This window comes from Eubalaena glacialis, chromosome 5 (genome assembly GCF_028564815.1).
Source record: "Eubalaena glacialis isolate mEubGla1 chromosome 5, mEubGla1.1.hap2.+ XY, whole genome shotgun sequence".
Lineage (NCBI taxonomy): Eukaryota > Metazoa > Chordata > Mammalia > Artiodactyla > Balaenidae > Eubalaena > Eubalaena glacialis.
This window is the reverse complement of record NC_083720.1, coordinates 75017682-75025539: the sequence shown is the minus strand read 5'-3', so window position 1 is coordinate 75025539 and position 7858 is coordinate 75017682.

The window sequence follows — 7858 nt, the reverse complement described above, 5'->3', positions numbered from 1 at the left end:
GCATTTGCGGTGGGTCTGGAGGCTACTGCCAGCTAGCAGGACTAGCTCTTAAGAGCTAGAGGCATACAAATGAACTTACTTACAAAACAGTAATAGATTCACAGACACAGAAAACAAACTTATGGTTACCAAAGAGGATATTCGGGAATAAATTAGGAGTTTGGGATTAAACAGATACACACTGCTATATGTAAAATAGGTAAAAAACAAGGACCTACTATATAGCACAGGGAACCATACTCAATATCTTATAATAACCTATAATGGAAAAGTATCTGAAAAAGAAAGAATGGATAGATAGATAGATAGATTTAGGTATATATGTGAATCACTTTGCTGTACACTCTAAACTAACATGACATTGTAAATTAACTATACTTCAATTAAAAAAAAAAAAACAGCTATAAGCAGAGCAAAGGAGAGCAAGGGCCTGCTGGAATCTGTGGGCGACCTCTGAGTCTGTTTGTCACTGTATCTGACTGTGAAGACCCACATGAATGTCCATAGCAGCTTTATTTACAATGGGTGAAAAACTGGAAAAAACCCAAAGATCCACTGGCAGGTGAGTGGATAAACAAATGATGCTATATACATACAATGAAATGCAACTCAGCAACTGAAAGAAATGAACACTGAGAGGTGAGGATACTGGAAGTATTGCCTGCATGGATACTGACATGCCATGAATTAAGATAGGAGTAGTGTTGGAGAGAGTATCAAGGAAGCAGGAGCTAAAATAATCCTTAAAGGAAGGGGGAAAACCTATGAATCAGTAGAAGATACCAACCGCAAACGGTAGCAGGGTGGTAAAATCTGGGGAAAAGGGAGAAAGAGTGGCAGTGAGGAGCAAAACTGATACTCAGACCCATCAGAGAGGTATGGGAGAAACAGCTGCCAACTCTGGAGAAGGCTGTAGGGCAGTGTCTTAGGGAAGATACCAATTTCATTAGATAAAGAAGGAGAAGGAAAACTTCAGAGAGGATGGGCGTAATTTCAATGGTTATATGTATACATATATATATATTTTTTAATTTCTGGAAGTTCTATTTGATTCTTCCTCAAACAAAGTTTCATTTTTAAAATTTTCTCTTCCTTTCTCAATTTTCACTTCATCTTTTATCTTTAAATGTTTATGCATCATGTGTGTTCTGTAGCTAATAATGCCAATATCTTAAATTCTGGGAAGTCTATTTTTTTGTGAGCATTTTTACTGCCTCTCATTCTGATGAGTCATCTTTTTGTGCTGGGTAATGTTTTATCGTGAGCCTCTATTTGATTGCACTTGATCTGGGGGAAACCCTGAGCCCAGTGGGAGATGCTTTCCTCTACAGAGGCTTGGCCACGTGCCTGGCGGCATTTGCAAATTGTGAGCAACATAACATCAGTTCTGAGCTTGGGGTTCCCCCGACTGCACTAGTGATACAAATTTACATCCCACAGCCGCGTGTTGGAGGGGCTGTCAGTTGTCACGTGACATAATTTTTTTATTTTTTCTACCCAGAATAATGATAGAAGCAAATGGTTCTCCTCATAACCTCAAGTGGCGGCAGCAGCAAGCAGATCAGTCCTCGTTCTCACTGAATGACAGCCTATCAAGCTCCCAGCTTTACCACAGCTTTTACTCTTGGAAAGTTTGGGAGAAACAGGTTAGAGACTTGAGAAACTTAGCCATCAGGAAAAAAGAGCTTTAAAAAATGTGTAATAAGGGAAATTTTATCATGGTAAGTTACTTGCCTCACCAAGTAGGATATAGTCATAATAATCACATTATAACTCAGCATGTAATTAGGCATATAAATAGGTAATTATAATAAAATAAACACGGACTATTCATTTAAACAAAAATTGTGATAGAACTTTACTGGGAGAGGACGTGAGAGCATGGGGATAGAAAAGTATTTGATGGTATCCCATCATCCGTCATAGGATATCAATAGATAACGCCTAAAATGTATACCCTGGAAATAGTAATGGAAGCACACTGTTTAAAGGTATGGATGTAAGCCAGAAAGAGTTTCAGAAGAGGAATTCAGGAGTGGGCAGTGGTGTGCTAGAGCTGACTTAATTCTGGCTTGAGAAGCCAGCTGGGCACATCTCTTCCCAATTTCCTATTCAGTGGTATCACAGTGGGACCTTGAAATCAGTCATGGTGGGGGTATTTATATCACTGGAACAGAAAACACCATACATCAAAGCTTTTTTTTCTTTTTCCAGACAGTCAGTTGCTAAACATTCACAAGCATACCACTAAGGGCCAAAGAGAGACTCCTTTTTTAGTTACAAGCTTTATGGTACTATTTGGTTTTTCCAACTGTATACATGTATCATGATATTTTTCAAGGAGTAACCCATGGGGGTGGGGGAAGAAAGAAGAACAGAGTGGGGATTTGCCTTATCAAACATCAAAACATACCATAAAACCAGTATAATCTAATCAGTGTTGTATAGACATAGTAATAAACAGAAGAGCAGACTAGAGAATCCATAAATTGACCCCTTTATATATATATAAAGTTATACATGATACAATGGTATTTCAGTTCAATGAGGGAAAGCTGATTAAGTAATAAGTAATGTTGATACAATTGTCTATCCACCTATACTAGTTTGCTAAGGCTTCCATAACAAAATACCAAGCGGCTTAAACAACAGAAGTTTATCTTTTCACAGTTCTGGGGGCTGGAAGTCCAAGATCCAGGTGGCAGCAGCTTTGATTTCTCTTAAGGCCTCTCCTTGGCTTGCAGATGGCCATCTTCCTGTGTCCTCATGTGGCCTTTTCTCTGTATACACAAATCTCTGGTATTTTTTCCTCTTCTTATAAGGATACCAGTTATATTGGATTAGGACCCACATTGTGACCTGACTTAATCTTAACTACCTCCTTAAAGGCCCTATTTCTAAATGCAGTCACATGTGGGGCTTAGGGCTTCAACATATGCCTTTGAGGTGGACACAGTTCAGTCCATAACACCACCTTAAAAAGTAAAACTCAACCCTTACCTTATAGAATAAGATCGAAAAACTTAATTATAAAAATTAAATCATAAAAATCTTAAATGATAATCCAGGAGACTCCACATAATCTAGGGTCATGGATGTTTCTTAACCAAGTCAGGAATCTCATAAACTTTCATAAAATAAAAGTAGTAGACATATTGACTATATAAAAAATTTAAACTTCTCAAGGTAAAAGATATCTTAAAGTGTATCAGTCGGGAAACAGTGCAGGAAACACAACAACCTTAGGGTATTTCAAGAAGAGAGGCATTTAATATAGGGAATTAGTTGTTTACAAAAGTATTGAGAGGGCCAGAAGAACCAGTGAGCGTAAGGTGGCTGCCACCGTATGACTGATTTCAAGGGCACATTAACAGAGTTACAATCCAGATGTCAGAAATTTGTTGCTGCTACCACTACTGCCTCCTCAACTCTCATGATCAGGAAGCTGGTGATCAGACAACAGAATGCAAAGGCCACAAATATTCATGTCTCTCCAACTTGCTTTCCAGCAAAAATAGCACTTCTATCTTCCAGACCTTGCATGAGTACGTCTCATTGGTGCAACCTAATTCACATCACATTCCTAGCTGCAAGGGAGTCTGTGAAATGTGTTTTTCTCTTTCCAGCCCCTGTGATCAGGAAGTATTTAGAAAGGGTTAGGAATTATTACTGTACATCAAATGACCTGACTATATCTAGGAAACAAAGTCAATTTAAAAAGCAATACAGGGGCTTCCCTGGTGGTGCAGTGGTTAGGAATCTGCCTGCCAATGCAAGGGACACAGGTTCAAGTCTTGGCCGGGGAAGATCCCACATGCCGCGGAGCAACTAAGCCCGTGCACCACAACTACTGATCCTGAGCTCTAGAGCCCACAAGCCACAACTACTGAGCCCACGTGCCACAACTACTGAAGCCTGCACGCCTGGAGCCCGTGCTCTGCAACGAGAAGCCACGACAATGAGAAGCCCACGCACCGCAACGAAGAGTGGCCCCTGCTCGCCGCAGCTAGAGAGAGCCCGCGCACAGCAACGAAGACCAAACACGGCCAAAAATAAATAAATAAATAAATTTATTTTTAAAAAAATATAATAATAATAAAAAATAATAAAAAAATAAAAAGCAATACATTGAGGGTGGAAATTACTGTTGATAAAGACAAAGACTTAGAATTTAATATATTATTAAGAGCTCTTCAAGATGGAAAGAAAAAGTTAAACAACCCAAAAGAAAAATGGCAAAAGATATGAATAGGCAATTCACACAAATGGCAAAGATAAAGAAAGAAAAAAATGCTTAAACTCATATCCAAAATTAAGCAATACCAAGATATCACTAATACCCATCATACTGGCAAGAATTTTAAAGAGCAGTGACATATATTAATCATGGGATTTGGCGGGAGAGTATTTGAATAAGGCCAGGATTCATGTGAAGAAAAGAGGCACCACTCTAGCTGCTTTAATTAGAAAGGAACTTAATACCAGAAGTTATTATTGAAAGAGCTAGGACAGTTGGCTCTAAGCTGGACCTCCAGTAATGATTCCCAGAAAACCCTGCTGAACTCACCATCAGAGGCACTGCTTTCTTTTTTCTTTCTTTTATGTGGAAGTGAATATGAGATAGCATTTCTGTAAAATAACAAGATTGTGTGTGCACATGTGCGCGTGCATGTGTCTGCATAAATGTGTATCTGATTACGTGAGCTTGATGAAAAACATGGAAGGATGGGTTACCAGCATAGGTGGAGGCATGGAAATGGGGTGGAGGGTTTGAAATGATATGAGTAAGAAGAGTAAGAAAGGGAATGAGGAAGATGAGCTGTAAGGAATGGAAAAAAAAAAAAAGAAAGAAAAAAGAGAGAGAGAGAAAAACACCAAAAACGTCCATTGTTTTCAGCATGGTTCATTCAAAGTCACCCTCTCAAAACCTATAATTTAAAAAGCTTGTGTCCAAACATTGACCTGTAAGAAGACACCATCATTCAGCCAAATATGGCATTGTGATTGATATGCATGACAGCAAACACTGAGCTAAATGATTTTTAAATTTTCCAGATGTTCTAGAATGGAATCTTTTCTATTCTGGAAAGCTATTTGGCAAAAGCCATAAAACTTTCATATCCATTGACCCAGAAATTACACTTCTAGCGATCTAAGGGGAAATCCTAAGGAGACTTGGGTACAATTTTTGGTTTAAAGATGTTATTTTAGTATTAATTAAAAGAAAAAAAAAAAAAGGAAAAAAGAACAATCTAAATGTTTAGCAAAAATTAATTTAATAGGTCTATAGAATGGAACATCAAGCAACTACTAAAAGTCATATTTTTAAGTTTTAATAGCACAGGAAATTGCTCATGATATAATGTTAAATGAATAATAAAACAAGACATAAAATTATCTACTGCATTATTTCACTATTGTTACACACACACAAACACAGAAGACCTTAAGGAGATACACCAAAATGTTAATGGAAATACACCAAAATGTTAATGGTTAACTAATTCCCTATATTAAATGCCTCTCTTCTCGAAATAGCCTAAGGTTGTTGTGTTTCCTGCACTGTTTCTCAATGGCTGCTGCTGTAGCCTTCCAAGATTCTTGAACCATGATTAGCTCTAGGAAATAAAGATGATCATCACTTCGTATTTGTATATTTTCTACATTTTCTAGAATAAACAGTTATTTGGGATGAAATGTTCTTCTTTTGCTCTGATATGAGGGCAAACTGGCTGGCAGATCAGCCACCCCAGTGATTCATAGATTGAAAACTCTATGAGGGTAGTTGTCTGCTTAACATTGTGTCCCCACTGCTTAAAACATGGTAGTGGATGGATGGATGCACGCACACATGGATGAAAGCATGGATGGATGCACGGATGAAGTTGGTTGTTCTGACGGGCCAGGCGGTGGTTTCCTTCTTCAATACCCTATTCTTTTCTCCTGAAGCTTTAAGGCACAGTAGGACAATCAGAGATTGGAGGACCATTCTGCTGATTAAATTGTCACCGGGTGGACGTTCACTGTAAAATAGCTTGAACCGAGGAGGTCAACGGAAGGTCCGGACCAGCAATCTCCGTTCACAATAGTAAGCAAAGAATTGCAAACTACCATGTTAAGCTTAAGCACAAAGCAAAGTTTATTTAAGCATTGGTACACTCTCAGAGAGGGAGAGGGAGAGGGAGAGGGAGGGAGAGGGAGAGGAAGAGGGAGAGGGAGAGGGAGAGGGGGAGGGAGAGGGAGAGGGGGAGAGAGAGAGAGAGAGAGACAGAGAGAGGGCTGTTTCTGAGAGCGGACTGCGCACGCTCTCACCCTTGAATTGCCAAGAAACGCCCAGGTTGGGGGGGGAAACCACATGTAGATTTTATTATAATTATGGTATAATGAGTTTGGGTTTACTATAGGTTATACACCTGTCTGGTCTGGGCATGCGCAGCCCAGGGAACTCCCCTTGTGTTACTGTGCCCCTCTTTATCAGGATAAGCTGCCCACCATACGACCATAGTTTCATCCATTCTGGGTGGGATCAAGGGAGAGTCCCCAGATGGCTGGGTGTGTGACTTGATTTCTTCTTGTCTTTCTCGCCACTGTCACCTCCTTGCTGCTAATGTCTGGGAGGGTCCCCAGATGGTTGGGTGTGTGACTCGATTTCTTCTCCTTGTTTTCCTCACCACTGTCATCCCCTTGCTGCTAATGTCTGACTAACTACCTAACATTCCCATCTCAAGAGTATGGGACCCAATTCTTTGGGACATGGGCAACAACCACTCTGGCTGTTTCCTGCTGGTAAGGGACAGAGTTTTGATTGGGTCCCTCCTCTTGCTCTCTTTCAGCAAGGAGGTGGTCTGGAGTGATGACCATCAAAGGGTCGCATGTAGATCTGGGTCTCAGGGCCAGGCTGAACCGGCTGGTAGCCACATCACAGAACCATTTGGAATCGAATAGCTTGTAGGCATTCTGAAATGAGTCAAACAAGTAGGTTAATGATACAAGGGCCTAACAACAAAACAAAGGCTCTCAGGACTAATGGTCCCAACAATGGCAAGAGCCATGTCCATATCTGGGTCTCCATAAAGGAGAGGAGGGAAGAAAGCCAGCTAGGGCCTTGTCCTGCTCTCTCTTTCAGAACCTCTATTAGTTTGATGTTTCTTTTTAAAACCCGAAGGTTTTCTTCAACTTGGCCAGAGGTATTAATATAGAAGCAGCATGTTTCATTTAGCAGGGCAGAGACACCTCTGGCCTTGGCTGTCATAATATCAAGGGCCCTCATATTTTGTAAAACCACCTCAGCCAGAGAATCTAGGGCTGATTGTTGTTTCTCAATGGCTGCTGCTGTAGCATTCCAAGATTCTTGAACCATGATGGTAAGATTGAGAATGCTCTTCTCTCAATACCTCTCAAGAGGGGTATAGTTGCAAACCAAAAAACTCCTCTAAAGACACTGTGGATCACTCAGGCCGATCAAGAATTGGGTTATCTGGAAGCAACCTAAGTGTCCATCAACAGATGAATGGATAAAGAAGATGTGGCACATATATACAATGGAATATTACTCAGCCATAAAAAGGAACGAAATTGAGTTATTTGTAGTGAGGTGGATGGACCTAGAGACTGTCATACAGAGTGAAGTCAGAAAGAGAAAAACAAATACCGTATGCTAACACATATGTATGGAATCTTAAAAAAAAAAAGAAAAGAAAATGGTCAGAAGAACCTAGGGGCAAGACAGGAATAAAGATGCAGACCTACTAGAGAATGGACTTGAGGATATGGGGAGGGGGAAGGGTAAGCTGGGACAAAGTGAGAGAGTGGCATGGACATATATACGCTACCAAACGTAAAATAGATAGCTAGTGGG